Source organism: Grus americana, chromosome 5 (genome assembly GCF_028858705.1).
Source record: "Grus americana isolate bGruAme1 chromosome 5, bGruAme1.mat, whole genome shotgun sequence".
Classification (NCBI taxonomy): Eukaryota; Metazoa; Chordata; class Aves; order Gruiformes; family Gruidae; genus Grus; species Grus americana.
In genome coordinates, this window is record NC_072856.1 from 21,958,730 (window position 1) to 21,974,960 (window position 16,231).

General features: G+C 43.1%; 1 protein-coding gene across 9 annotated transcripts in view; it reads right to left on the reverse strand.

Annotated features, from left to right (window-relative positions):
* The window catches only part of SLC1A2 (solute carrier family 1 member 2), a 107,260-nt gene that overhangs the window by 78,166 nt on the left and 12,863 nt on the right, over nucleotides 1–16,231 (reverse strand). The window contains exon 2 of one of the 9 annotated variants that reach the window (XM_054827386.1): nucleotides 9,243–9,358. The exons of the other annotated variants lie outside the window; for them this stretch is intronic. The gene's annotated coding sequence lies outside the window, so the exon portion shown is untranslated. The remainder of the gene's footprint in view (nucleotides 1–9,242; nucleotides 9,359–16,231) is intronic. 9 annotated transcript variants of the gene reach the window in all.

Consider the following 16,231-nt stretch of genomic DNA (forward strand, 5'->3'; position numbering starts at 1 on the left):
GTGTCTCAGAAAAGCGAGGCATTCTACAGCTCTGATTTCCTGGTTTTATCTTTTTTCCAAAGGACTCATTAAGGACCTGTGATGGACAGGCAGGCAGATAGAGCTCTTGTCTGTTCAGCTGATGAGGTTATAATATCTGTCCTAAACCATCAGCTTTGTATTTCAAACCCTGCTCGTAAAACCTGTCTTTGGTCTTATTTCTGCATATCAAAGCCTCACTGGAGTTTGAAGAGAGGAAGAGAAGAGCTGCAGAAAAATCTGCACTTATAAATATTACAACAATAATTATCAGCCTACAGTGACATCTGAGTATACCAGCCATCACAATGGGAAAAGTTGGGGTTGGAAGGAGAAGACATCCATGGACTTTGATTAAGCTGCATAGCCCTACAGCAAGCTCTGAATTTGGCCCAGAGACACATGTGGAGCTATGCACAGCATCCTACCTAAGCTACCCATTTGGGAAAGAAAGGTCTCTCTCTAGCCAGGAGCAGCAGCCTAGCGAAAGACCCATATACAACCCTTTCAGATCTAAAAGGAAAATTCACCTATCTGGGACTAAGCATTTGGGGGGCATATTAGTCTTAGGTGGAAAAATGTATGAAATGATTGATACTTACTCAAGTGTTGTTTCAACAAACAAATTTAGGATCACATCCCCAGTATTTTTGAGCGTAACTACATCTACCAAATTTCTTCCTTGGCATATCTGTTAAACACCTGTATTTTCCTAGAACACATTCCTAGACCATGAATAGTGGAGGTTACGACCTATGTGTTTCTTATATCACATTTTAAAAATTTCTGCCATTTTTGTAACAAATATTCAACAGTACCAGAAATGTAATTCTTATCTGGAGTCACCAATCAAATCCCTTAGTGAGAAAAGACTAAAAATAAAGACAATCAGAATAACCAAAGAAAACTGATTGTATATACAGGAGAAAAACTTTAAGTAGTTTTAAAGCAGTAATATAAAGTCTTACAACAGCAATTATTCAGAGCCTTTTGAAAAAGTAAGCATTGTGTCAACCAGTTTTGTAAGTTTAAAGGAGTTGTCTGACCCTTGGGAGAACAGCTGCTGCCTTCGCCACTACCAGAATACAGAAGTATACGTTGTTCTTGATACTAAAGATGGAAAATATTCTGCCCTCAAATCACACCACTGGCACATATCTTTTCCAAGTGAATTGCCCTCTTAACCTCATGATGCTTTTTGTACTGCTTTTTGTACTAAACCCTGAAAAGAATTTCCAGGAAATTTTAAAACAGAAAATGTTTGAAATATGTTTGGGGGAAGGGTGGATCTGAGCAAGGAAAATCCATTATGAAAATTCTTAATAAATAGTGCAAACCCAGAACTTCAGAGCTCATCAATTTAGCTTCTGTTTTCTTAGAAAATTAGAATACTACACTCTTTCCCTACATATGTACTAGTTGGAAAAAAGCTTGGGGATGACTGAATGTATAAAAAAACCCTTAAAAACTTCTGCAGTGCTTTTACAACCATACTATTTCTGCATAGAAAAGCTGTATTAAAAACTAGCAGGCAGACACGTTTTTTTTCCCTAAATTTTTGCTTTTATAGTTACCACCCAGATTCTAATTTAAAATAGTAATTTATTGAAGCTCAGAGGAAGAAATTCCCTTTTAAACATAAGCCATTCTGCCTGTCTGTTAATGGCTATATAAACAGCTAGAGCTGCTTAAAGCTTGAGAGTAGATGAAAAAGCTCTAGGAAAAATATATAAAGAAAAGAAAAAAGATCTTGTAGCTTACATAATGTACTATGAAATCCCAGTGCTACAAAAGTCTTGCACTATTTTCTCAGTAAAACACATGATGCCACAGTGCACTGCTTTGCATTTTGTGCTGCTGGAAACCATTAAAAATCTACTCCTGACTGACAGTATTAGGTTGCTATAGGAATGTCTGAGATCTCTATTCATAAAAACGTATTTGGGCTGCTTTGAACATGAACAGTGCGTGTCTTGACAAAGGGTAGATGCATATATGCTAAAGCTGACTGAAACACACCGTTTGCAACTGATTGATGGATTGTCTGTGTAAATTTCAGGCAAGTAGGTCACATCTCTGCTAAAGTAAATTGACAGAACTACACTGTAGTCATCACTGTAGTAGAGTGATGACCAGTGAACATGAGCAGAAAATATATCTCACTGTCTGCAAGGTCTCCTGGCTGAGGGAAAGTAACAAAAATACTCTTTGTTTCCATTTTCTTTCTCACTGCACTTCCAGGAAAATAGCTGCTGGGTTTCATGTTCACATTATAATAGGGTCCGTTTCTCCTAACAGAGCACCAGTTGCGTTTTGGCATACATGCACACATATAACCACACTCAGTGTGGAGTTAGAACAGCTCCAGCCTGTGTCCTTTGGCCATAAAGTCTGTGTCACATTTCTGCACAGCTCCTTCAGTTCCCTGGAGTATGAAAGTAAGGCAGAAGGAGTGGTGACAGATGCATGGGATGCTTTGTGGTGCTGCCCATTATTTCAGGAGAGTCTTGTAGCTTAGGCCATTTCTACCAGCTTGAAGTAATTGTTATTATTAACAACATATAATTCACTACTGCATGAGTTGCACACATGTAGTCAGCCTTGCATCTCCAAAAGGGCCGCTCCTCTATGATGGATGTAGTAACAGCACAGCGTAACATCATGAGGACGTTTATTTTGGGAGAGGCAGAGTGAATTTTACATAGTGGAGGGTGCTGGTGTTGCCAGGGAGTGGAACTGCATGCCTATGGGAGGGGAGCTGGGCTCATCCCTGGACCCAGTCCAGCCTGACTCAGCTGTGACCAAAACGTGCAACCACTAATGGCAGTTTTGTGATATAAGTGAAATGAATGACTTCATTTCCTAGGGAGCAGTCCCACAAACCACAAAAACATTACTTGTGGTAGACAAAGCAGGGGGAAGTCAAAGGATAAAATGCCCATTGGGACTGAATTCAGTTCCTGCAAGAGACAGGATGAGATTTTTCAAACGTACACAAATCAGATGCTTGAGTATTTGGAAGCCTCTCTAGAAGACCGTACTGAAGCAGCACTGAGACGTTCCTACCCATGGACAAATACCAACTGAAATCTATTCTTCTGGGTTGCTCATTTAGCATCATTCATAAACACTGAATTCACTCTGGCCTACAGTAGACAACAAGCATGCTAACATGAAGTAAAGCCATCAAGTAACTATGGTTCAGATTAAAAACTAAGGCTAGGAAAGAAAAAAAATCAGAGAAACTGCACATGACTAAGCTCTGAAAGGCAAATGAAGGGGAAAAAGAAGCTCAGCATGCATGTATTTGGGATGAGCTGTGAATAAGGTAGTAGTGAGAAGAGGGTCACAAGTGAGAAAGTTAATTCATATTCTCTTATGTTGCACTAGAATATGACTATCCACATTAAAAGTATTGTATTAAATGCATTAAGAATGGTATCTAATTGTCTAGACAGAATGTTAGTTTCCTAGAGAATGGGTGCTGTTGGCAGGTTGGCGGTTGGGTTCAGGTTCTTGGCTGGAGACCCGATGGAGATCGGATCTCGGCTGTGCAACAACTGTGTCCTTCCTGCTCCACTAGGCAAGGTGCTCTGAGGTCAGCCTGCAGGAGTGCTGGTGCACCATGGCCCCGACTCGCAGGGCTCGAGCAGCATATGGCAGGCAGAAACAGACTCCTTCTGCTCAGGCTGACCAGAAGGGTTAGCACGATACCAGAAACAGGCTAGCAATCTCAGCTGACATACAAGGTACACTGGCTCAGCTGCAGCACTAGGCTAATGCAGCCACACAAGTCTCCTTGACTGGAGCTGCCTCATATCCCTCCAGCACAGACCACAAGCAGAGTGACCTCAGCATGGCAAGTGTTTGAAAGATCTGCACATTGAGGCTAACCATACGAAGAGGCAATAACAAAGTTTCAGCTAAGTCCGTTTCAGACCAAGCCTAGCTCTTTCTGTACACCTCAAGCATCCACTTACATGTCCCAATCTGAGTTTTACCAGCATGTTACTCTAAATCCAGATATAGCAGCATTAAGCAAATAGGGAGGAGCAGAGACTGATCTTTCCTCACTTTTTAAAAAAATCTGATTAGCTGGGTTTGATGATACAAACCACCACTTCCTTTCCGCTTTGGGGAGCACCCGAAGAAAATCACAGATATAATTTTCAAAATACGTCATATGGTATATTATAAAGCAGATCTGAGTATTATGAATTCTATTTTTTTAATACAGTGAGCCTTTGCTGTCCATCTGCTGGCAGAATTGAATTCCAGATTTGTATTTTTCTAAGGCAAGAAAAAATGCCACTCCACAACTGCAACTTGGAAGTGGTATTGTCAGTGAATTCCTAAATGGAGTTTCACTAGCCTACTTGTGGTCTATCATTTAAAAAAAAAGGCAGCTTACCATCTGTGAGCACCTTCCTCACAGCCTCATTAGGGAAGCATCTATTTGGCTTGCTTTGGTTTTCTCTTTTTTTTTTTTAGTGCTAATTACACCCTCCCATACAGACTTGTTGTGTCCTTGTGGTTATATATTACTGTATTTACTGTTAATAAAATGCCCTGTGAAGGAAGAAATAGGAACGTTAGCTTTTTAGCCCCCATTTCTGCATATCACTTAAAAGTTTCTGAGCTCTACCTGGTTTTTTTCTCCAAAAGAACCACAAGCAATTGCATGCTACTTGTTTTCATGAGTATCCTGCTCCTTTTACACCCACAGCGTGAGGGAACTGCGCCACGGAAGGAACAAGGCAAAGTTTGCAACAAGCAAAGGTCTGTCACTCTGACACAGCTGCACTATATTTCTAACACAAGTAAGTATGAGTAAAATTAATTTTGTGCATAAAATCCAGCAGCTTTATTAGCTGCCAGGCTCAAACTTGCAGAGTGCAGTGCTAGCTGGTAGTCAGAAATGAGCAGAGTCAAAATCAATTCTTTAACCCCATCTCCTGGCCTCATCTGGGCAGTCATTTTCAGAACCCAGACAAAGAAAACAAAGCTGCTGAAACTCACATTGAATTGAAAGATGTGATTTTCTTAGGATGGCAAAGGCTTTACAACTGTTGTGGTGCAGGCAAAGGTACCATGCTGGCTATCTGACACTTTCAAGGTCTAGTCAGCTACTTCACCTTTGCTTTGGGGTGTTTCTGCATGAGGAATTAGTGCAGAGTAGCTAGTGCACAGCCAATTAGCCAAATAGCTTGCTTCACAGTAGGCAAGCCCATACATTTCCAGACAGAGTGCCAGCATGTTTCTGAGTAGCTGTGAAGGGCTTCTAAAGAAAGACTTTCAGATCAACAGCAAAGCATCAGAATTTCTGTGTGACACATATCACATATTCTATGAAAGTCTGGACTCGAGCAAAACCACCAGCATATTCTACTGCTTTTTCCCTGCCAGCCACGCAAGCAATAATCTCACTGAGGGAAGAATGAACCTGAAATTAAATTTTCCTCTATTATAATTGACAAGGAGGTATTGCCAGAATATGGGCAAATAGTCAGAGCAGTCTGTACTGGCAAACCCAAATAAACTATGCATAGTTGGCCAGGAGAGCTGCAATTAAATGTGTATCACCTTCCTCATAGTCCTTTGTAATTAATTTTTAATCACTCTTGCAATGAGTACAGATTTCATAGAATCATAGAATCATAGAATCATAGAATGGTTTGGGTTGGAAGGGACCTTAAAGATCATCTAGTTCCACCCCCCCCGCTACAGGCAGGGACACCCTCCACTAGACCACGTTGCCCAAAGCCTCATCCAACCTGGCCTTAAACACTTCCAGGGATGGGGCCTCCACAACCTCTCTGGGCAACCTGTTCCAGTACCTCACCACCCTCACAGTAAAGAATTTCTTTCTAACATCTAATCTAAATCGACCCTCCTTCAGCTTAAACCCATTGCCCCTTGTCCTGTCACTACACTCCCTGATAAACAGTCCCTCTCCATCTTTCCTGTAGGCCCCTTCAGGTACTGGTAAGCTGCAATGAGATCTCCCCGGAGCAGCCTTTTCTCCAGGCTGAACAAGCCCAACTCTCTCAGCCTGTCCTCATAGGAGAGGTGCTCCAGCCCCCTGATCAGCTTCGTGGCCCTCCTCTGCACTCACTCCAACAGGTCCATGTCTCTCCTGTACTGGAGACCCCACAGCTGGATGCAGTACTCCAGGTGGGGTCTCACAAGAGCGGAGTAAAGGGGCAGGATCACCTCCCTTGACCTGCTGGACACACTTCTTCTGATGCAGCCCAGGACACGGTTGGCTTTCTGGGCTGCAAGTGCACACTGCCGGCTCACGTTGAGCTTCTCATCAATCAATACCCCCAAGTCCTTCTCCTCAGGGCTGCTTTCAATCCATTCCTCGCCCAGCCTACGGTCGTGCTTGGGATTGCACTGACCCACGTGCAGGACCTTGCACTTGGCCTTGTTGAACTTCATGTGGTTCGCACGGGCGCACCTCTCCAGCCTGTCAAGGTCCCTCTGGATGGCATCCCCTCCCTCCAGCGTGTCGACCACACCACACAGCTTGGTGTCGTCAGCAAACTTGCTGAGGGTGCACTCGATCCCACTGTCCATGTCGCCAACAAAGATGTTGAACAGTGCCGGTCCCAGTACCGACCCCTGAGGAACGCCACTCGTCCCCGATCTCCACTTGGACGTTGAGCTGTTGACCAAAACTCTTTGAGTGTGACCATCCAGCAATTTAAAAAGTAACAAACGGACAGAATACCTACCTTTCACCTAAAATCCTACATTTTTTACTCACTTCCTTTTCAATAAAAACCTGACATTTGTTTCATGAATTAGTTCTAGCAACTATCAAGTCTGATTCTAGTTCAGGTGACCAACTATTGCCAATAGTCTGAAGAAAAAATATGTTGTAGAGGCTTATAGTGTAAACAGAACAGAGCAGGTAGCCAGAGCTGTTAAATCCTACTTCGTTTTTTGTCAGGGGGTCACTATTTCATCTGTTCAAAAAACTGAGAGTGAAAAATTTTCAGGTCTAAGGCATGCTAGAATGTATAGGCAAACTTGGACACTGTATGTGAACACTGATGTCCACATGAATGTGGGTTTTTGCACTCACAGTCACTGAGAATACACACTCACACAAAAGAGTCTGCTTACTGAGCCTGCCAGGAACCACCAAGGAGTGCAGTGCATCTAGGGTCTTCGGTACAAGCTCTGTCCATACAGGCACTAAACAAGCTGTAGGAAACTCCCACTTTGTATGCGGATGAGTGAATAGGAAAAAAAAGAAACTAAACATAACAAAACTGTTATAGGCAAATAACAACTAGATGGTGAAATATAACTTTTCATTTTTCACTTTTGCACAGGAAAACTCAGAATGCATGATCCCACTGACCTGGAAGGATGCATTTTAAACTAAACTTAGAAACTCTGAGATCTTCATACAGAGTGTACACATGTGCGTTCATTTGAAACCCACTGAAACATATTTGAGTGGTGTCATTGATATGGAATCCATAGATAAAGATGGAGACTACTAACTGCTGTTACCAATGTTGAACAGTAAGACAAAGGAGGTCTCTCCCTGCTGGGAGAGTCACTCATTGTTACCCTTTGCTGAGTTGTGAATGGATTTTTTTATGTGAAATCAGATTCAGCATTGTCCACAAAACAGATAAGCTAACTCGCCATATTTTCTTTTACAGTGGGTATTTACTGTATTTTTTCTAGCTATGAACTGTAGGCCTGCATGGGATCTGATGTGACTTTTTGTCTGCCTTATTATTGTTTTCTGACTTTGTTTCTGCTAATCCACCTAATCTCTGTGGAACCTCATGGGACTTGAAAAAAACATCATGAATTACTATGGCAAGTTAATGCTGATGGTTTGAAAACACTATCAGTGGAACGACTTGTCAGGGACAACTTTGAACTACGCTAAAGGATTTTAGAAGAGGACTAGACTTAAGGCTAAAATCTGGAGTCTTTTCTGTTCCACATACATCATTTCAAAAGGAATTAAGAATGTAATTCTTGGACAGAGGGATGCTCATCTGAGAAGACACTGAAAGATACAGTTGGCTTAGCCAACTCCTATACCACCTTCTCCAGAGACTCTGGACAAAGGATATGTTGAGGAGGAAATACAAGTTAAGGATGTCTAGTACACTCACTAACTATTATAAATGATCCCAAAGGCTGAAAATTAAAGCACCTGCTGGAATATTCTAATTTATACTGGGATGGGACTGTGAAGGTCACTTCCACAGAGCCCAAATACTTCTTTTACACTGAACTCAGGACATGGTGAAACAGTAGAGAGAATCTGTCGATAAATCTTTAAGAAATGTGTTTTGAGGCCAGCAATATCCAGACAGACAAATCAAATGATAGCTATGCCATCTCCACTTTAATGTAAATTTTCCAATAATTTAAATGGGACAATTTAAAACTATGCCACATTTGTCAGTTATGTCCTAGAGACACCTGGCAACTTGGTGGCAGGTCACCACTAGGACATAATAGTGACCACATTTTTGCATGTGTTTCTTTTAGTATGTATCTGTATGTAAAAATGTCTTCCATGCTCAGTAGATGTGTGAGCATCTTCTTTAAAGAAGGAAGACCCTTGACAATAATTGTTTATGGCCAATTTCAAGAAAACACACTATTCCATTCTTTTTTTTTTTTTACACTTTGTCATGTAAAGATGCCCTACTGGGGTGTTATCTTGCTTACCTAATTGCGTATTCAACTGATAGACTAACTTTTTCCTGTTTCCTGCCATTCTGTCTTGCTAGGCAGAATGTGAAGTTATGTCAAGAGCATCAGCCATAACAAAGAATCTACTTGCTGAAACGTGACACATTATGCCAGAAATTGTGATGGAAGGTTTGTGAAATGCGGTAAGCTGGTCATCTGCCAATAAGGATCTTTCCATTCTGGCTTTTGATGTACATTTGGCACTAGTGTATTTCCTGTTACTGAGAAATGTCCTATCTATCGGTCAGACATGTACTTTTGATGTCTAAAAGCCCAGTTTACAAATCAGCCACCATTAATAAACACATCAGTTTCACAACAGTGCTTAGAAACAGCAGTTCTGAGAAATGCAGTCTGCCTCTAAAAATAAATAGTTGTTGTCAGGTTTTTGGATAGCTTAAGCTTCAGGGGAAAAAAAAAAACCTGAGAGAAAGCAAAAGGAGAACCTAAGCATTCCCAAACAATTCAACAAATATGAAGACAACCTGGTTTTTTCGCAGGAAGAGGGAAGCCACTGCAGGTCCACACAAAGAAGCAAGTTCAGCCCTTCCTCTGGCCTCCCTCTGCTCTAGTCAGGCATCAAAGAGGCAAACAACATCACCTAGGATGAAAAGTGTGGGAAACAGATAGTTTTGCATTACCTGACTGGCCACAACAACAGGACAACTGTCCTATTCACAGCCGCAGATTCCTGTGTATTAGAGAGCAAACCTCCTAACTTAGCTCTCCACCTATAACAATGAGAATACATTACTTCTCCTGAGCTGTCTCTGGTTTCTCTGTTTAGACAGGAAGATAAATTAGGAGACATTAATCTTTTTGTACATGTCATTTTAGCCCCACAGAGGCACATTTTAGGCATTCTAGTGTCACAGCATTACTAATAAAGAGATTGGAAAAACAACATCTTGATGTGGCCACTCTTGATATGCCATGGATGAGAAGGGAGGTTGCCAAAACTACCGTCTTTCTTGATGGCAGAAGTATAAACAGCAGGGAAACTGGCCAGCAGTTAAAATGCTCCTTCTCTTTCCTTTCTCTCCCCCTTGGAAATAATGAAGAAACAGTTTATGACAGCTACTGTGATTTCCTTATGGTGTCTAAAATTATGGAAATATTCACTTAGAGGATGATGTATGGTCACTGCATAACCAAGGGTAACTACCAGACATTAACACATAAGTACAAGATGGTAATTAATTAGTCCCCCCCCCTTCAGTTCTCAGTCTTGAGGCCAAGTCTGACCTCCAGGCAACAGCTGCTGTTTCTGTTCAATTTGCCTGTCCAACCCATGCCCCATTCTGGCAGGTTCCTCTCATCAGCTCTGACCAGCTTCCAAGTGACGACTTTCAGTGCTCCCTCTGCAGATGTAGAGCCAGTGGCTTTAAGGCGAGAGCTCTAGCTCTTTCTTCCTATCACCTCCAGCACTGAGCAGGCAACAGCTGCCAGGAGCAGCCTGATGATCTCGGACGTGCTGACTGCTGAAATCCTCCTGTATTTGCACAAGGAGGAAGGATAGGATGGCTCCTACACTGATTCAGGTATCACAATGATTTTGTACCTTCAATGCAGAGCCTGAATAGAAAATATTATGAACTGTTACCACATGGCAGAATTAAACTGTCACTTAACACTTTTTCAAGTCAATTATATCAATCCTACACTGTCATTACCTCAATTTGTCAAGAAGTCTAAGCAATGAACCAGTTTCATATGCAACTTGAATAGTATGACATATAGCAGAAAATCACTTGTACTTCTCAAAGCAAATGGCAAATCTAGATCAAGTGATCCAGATACAAGGGAAAACATCACCCATCAAATATTACTGTTCTTCATGTTTTTATTGTTATGCTGACTCTGCAGGATCTTTTGAGGGCAGCCCAAAGTTCAGAATGGACAGGAATAAAGATACTGGTATTCCAGCCTTTCTATGACTCCATCTTTACAATTCCCTCAAGATAGGAAAATGCATTCTTTTTTCCTGATTTGGATGATACATCCAGATTAACTAACACCATTGTTATTTTGAATTAGAAACATTTCTCTGTATGTTAGTGAATAAATAAAACCTACAAATGAAGTTGGTTTCAGACTCCACCTTACTCCTGCTCTCAGCAGGGTCCTTATGTCAAAGGGCCATAACAACTGCTGGTGTCTTTTTTTTAGCTAGAAAAATGCAGTGCACAAAGTTCTGGTAATAAACACTGCCATGCTCTCGCTGCAGCAGTTTGTTGGATCTCTGTGAGAGAGTGCAAGTTGTCTGAAACAGACAATTGTCTGTCTTTATACTGTAAATGTATGCAACAGTTAATGTACGGCTGGGCTCTGATCCCCAGCCCAGGCTTTTGGACACTGCCAGCACAATGATGAATGGCAAGATCCCAAGCAGATTGATCTCCTAAGATGCAGAGGCTTCCAAAGCATGCACAACTATGAAACTGAGGTACACAAACTCAACAGCTTACCTCATTTGTGGAAAGGCAAAATAACATAAATGTTTAAGAGCACTTGGTTACACAATACCACTGTCTAAAGCAAGAAAGCTGATGAGAATCCAGGTGGTCAGAACGGGATTCCTTCGGTCTGAATTTAGCTATGTGTATTCCTGCTTTATATTGCACAAAATCCTTAACTGCTACTGATAGTACCCTCTCGTTGCTAAATATTATCAAGGAAAACAAAAGTGTCTTGGCAAATATAGCCAGGTATGATAAATACCAACCAACATATTGGGATTTTACTGTTTGCACTATGATTTTGCATCTACTGCCAGGTTACCTAAAAAAAATGGGGCTTACACAACCACACCATCCTTGCGGGTTTTATCTGCTTCCTGCTGCCCAATAAATCCTCACTTACTGATTTCAAGCCAGACACAATCAAGGGATCAACATCTGAAAGACATTCAAGTCTCAGTTACTGAGTGAGGGTGAAGACCTCCCAGACCTCCCTGGCAGAGGCAGAGAAGCTGCAGGAGTTTAAGCTTTATTCGGTTTGCAAGGGTGCCACCATGTGACACAAACCCGTTCCCAGAAAAGGGAGACAGGACTGTCCTCCCCAAGGCACTCCAGCAACTTGCTTGAAGAGATGGTGACTGCTATGGGGCCCTTCTGCCCTTAACTTCAAGCCCAGTACCGTGTCTTTCAGATGGTCCTCCAGGTTCCCCTCAGGAAGGGCTGTTGGGAAGCCCCTTCAGCAAACCACCAGGGAAAATATGCCTGCAAACAGGACAGGAAAAAAAAGCAACAAGGAAGGCAACAGCTAATCCTGGAAGCAGTGGAAGGCTTCCTATCGAGGTGCTTTGGTATTACAGTGAGACAGGTTTTGTAAGGCTTTTGGCCTACATATCTGGGAAGGTTCCTCCAGCACTTTTTATAATAGGAATAGTATCTCCTGGCAGTTTCCAGCATAGGATGTTGCCATCTGCCTGTTCTAAGTCCCCCTAAAATGTCAGTTAAGGGATTCTGATCTGTTTTTCACTTCCTGTCCTAGATTGCTGTGATATAAATAGCAGCCAAGTGTTAATTAATTCCCATATGCATGGTGCGTGGGCGATGCTGTGTGTTTATATATGTGTGCTTCTAAGGACAGATCTTTTCTCAGTTACTACAGCAAGAGTAGTTCTTACACATATAAGGACTAGATACTTAATTAATGAGATAGCTTTCTGCCTGAAAGGAAGTGTACTACAATCGTGCCTACTCAGTATGCTGCTTCTGCCATGGTATGGGGCTGTGCTGGGTTTGTATGGCAAGGTTTTGGTAGCGGGGGGTGTCTACAGGGGTGGCTTCTGTGAGAAACTGCTAGAAGCTTCCCCTGTGTCTGACAGAGCCAATGCCAGCCGGCTCCAAGACGGACCCGCCGCTGGCCAAGGCCAAGCCAATCAGCGCCTCTGTGATAACATATTTAAGAAGGAAAAAAAACAGAGAGAGAGCTTTTGCAGCTGGAGAGAGAAGTGAGATCTAAGAAACTGCAGACACCAAGGTCAGTGCAGAAGGTGGGGGAGGAGGAGCTCCAGGCACCGGAGCAGAGATCCCCCTGCAGCCCGTGGTGAAGGCCATGGTGAAGCAGGCTGTCCCCCTGCAGCCCATGGAGGAAGGATGAGGGGGTGTAGAGATTCCACCTGCAACCCATGGAGGACCCCACGATGGAGCAGGTGGAGGCACCTGAAGGAGGCTGTGACCCCATGGGAAGCCCATGCTGGAGCAAGCTCCTGGCAAGGCCTATGGACCCGTGGAGAGAGGAGCCCACGCCAGGGCAGGTTTGCTGGCAGGACTTGTGACCCCATGGGAGACCCACGCTGGAGCAGTCTGCTCCTGAAGGTCTGCACCCCATGGAAGAGGCCATGCTGGAGCAGTTCGTGAAGGATTGTAGGCCGTGGGAGAGACTCACATTGGAGAAGTTCGTGAAGGACTGTCCCCTGTGAGAGGGACTCCATGCTGGAGCAGGGGAACGATGAGAGGAGTCCTCCCCCTGAGGATGAAGAAGCGGCAGAAACACCGTGTGATGAACTGACCGTAACCCCCACTCCCTGTCCCCCTGTGCCACTGAGGGGGGGTGGAGGTTGAAGCCAGGAGTGAAGTTGAGCCCGGGAAGATGGGAGGGGTGGGGGGAGGTGTTTTAAGAGTTGATTTTATTTTCTCATTCCTCTACTCTGTTTTGCCTAGTAATAAATCAGATGAATTCCCTCTCTAAGTTCGCTCTGTTTTGCTCGTGACAACAATTAGTGAGTGATCTCTCCCTGTCCTTATCTCGACCCACAAGCATTTTGTTATAACTTTTCTCCCCTGTTTATTGAATGAGGGGAGTGATAGAGCGGCTCTGGTGGGCACCTGGCCCCTAGCCAGGGTCAACCCACCACAGGGGCCAAGAGCCCTCTGCACATTTGGCAGGAATTTGCAACAGAAGCCTCCACGATCTGTACGACTAAAGACTATGGTTTACCTCCAGCCATGCTTTGGTCCAATCTGTGCTCCTTGTGACAAGCAGGCCAAGTACTGTTCGCTAGCCCCTTACATAAGCAAATGTCTCCACAGGCCATGGCAGCATCTTGGCTTGTGGCCACAGAGGCGGCCATGCTGCCAGCATGCACATGAGTATCCAGAAGATGACAAGACCCTGCCAGGAAGCTGCCCAGTGGGGAGCGCTTACCTGAGGACTATCAGTAACCAACTGAGGGTAAACTTGTATTAGCAATTTAGTCGGAATCAGGAATGAGCTTCTGGGGTGAACTTACTGATGACATCCACCTGCTGTGCTCTGGTTTGCATTGTGGAGCTGTGTTGAGGCAGATGCACTGAATTACTTTTGGATTAAGCTACACCAGGAAATGCACTCTAAGAGCACACCTAAGGCTCTCCACATACTAAAACCAGTGTAGTGTGGACTTATCAGGACCAACTATTTCTATTTGGCTTGACTGTTATTCACGTATACATAGCCTGAAGCCAGTCTCATGAAAAATCAGTAAAATGGATGTAGTATAGCACAGGATGGTGTGCCAGCAGTATACGGCATCACAGCTCTATCCAAGAACTGAGATAAGAAGATACTACATGGAGACAGCTGCATACTGTGTATTTGTGGTATACAGAATCTTGGAACAGTTAAGGTTGGAAGGGACCTCTGGAGAGCCTCTAGTCCACTCCCGTATCCCCAGTTACATAGCACATATGTGGTGGCAATTTTTTAGATTAAAGAAGCCACAGTCCTAGAGAGTGGGTGGTTAGTAAAAATCACAAATGCTGGTCATAATTTTCATACTCTAGGAGAAATAACACTGGTCTTTTTTCCTTGAACTGAGAAACCTGTTGAGAAACAGGCTTTCAGGTTCTATATGGGCCTGACCTGGGACATAAAGGATACCCATATCTGCCTCTGTGCCAGCCTGGGACATCCATACTAGTGCTCTCCTACGCTCAAGCTAACTAGCCTGGCTAAGAGGCAGTCATTAGCCTGGATACAATGCAGGGCTAGTACAGTTACACCACCTTCAGTATCTAAACTGGTCCCTGATCATGTTGCTCCTCCAGGTTGGAAAGATGTACCAGAGGTCAGTCAATCCCTTTAAGAGGGTGCTGCATCAGACACACTTACCCAAAGGAGTAGGAATGGACAGGCTTGTGCACAGCACCTGCCAGACAGCCTTTCTGAATGATGTGTCAGAAGCTTAGCCATGCATATGCCTTGTGATCTGTCATTGTCCCTGCAAGAGACCAAATCTCCACGGTCCAACTTAACTCAGCTTCTGGGGTTAGCGCAGTAAATGACAGGAGGAAAGTACAATGAATAATTGGAAAGGCAAACACCAGAGGTTCCTGCCTTGGGGGAGATGAAGTCCACCATCTGGAAACCACACGGTATGGCTTGAGGAGGCCACAAGTAAATCAGAGGTGCAGTCACTCTCAGGTTTGAAGCACAAATTTGGCAGTGGGGCTAACTGAGACTAACTTGATTCACACAGAAATGTGAACTAGCTGGTGATATAGCTCCCCTTAGACCTGTTTACCTGTCTTCCCTGGGGTAAATGTACAGAGATAAATTAATGCATTTACACTTTTGGCAAGTATCAATTCGAATGCAGGTTTTACTGCTAGCCTCTATAAGCATTCTAGTACCAAACTGACCATCTTCTCACTCACATAGATTTTACACTTACATCACTGATTATTCTGGATATGCCAAAGGAATGACAGATTAAACTTAAACTTGCCTCAAAATATCTACTTCAGAAGTGCTGTCCATTATCTTCTTATTGGGGATGCAGTTGATAATGAGCTATCACTGAATAAGAAAAAGCTCAATACCTGGACGGAGCTCATGCACCTTGACTTTGGTAATGACAGTTGCATCCTGCCCACCCAACAAAAGCAGCCAGGCAGCCCCTGTGCCTGCATATGGTCACCAGTATTAAAAATCATCGCTGCAAACCTGCCATTGTGAAAATCAACACTGCAAAATACACTAACAGGTTTTGAGATTGACAGAGAAAAAGCTCAAAACCTCCTGGCAATTTTGGAAGCAACACCAGTGAACCAGCTGAAGACAGAATCAGATATGCCTTTCTATGCAATTTTCTAAGAAACATTTTACTCCAAACTAACGAATATAGTACCAAAGCATAGAGACTTGGCAAAACCTCTTCTCAACTGGATGTCTTCACAGAGACCCTAGGTGAATCATCAGTGAACAGGAAAGGGTTATTAAAAAAAAAGACAAAACAGAAGCCACAAAGGACTAGAAATAAAAGAATGACAACAGAGATGGCTGAAAGTGTAAGAAGTAGACCAATATCTAATGATAAAAGAGAAAGGCAAGAGTTACTGTGGAAAAATATAACAGGTGGAATTAAAATGCACCAATATGACAGAAACAGTAACAAAGTCTACTAAATGAAACTGTTGAAGAAAGGGCAGAGTATCTGAAATAGAGAAATGAACCATACATATATATGTGTGTACACACACACATA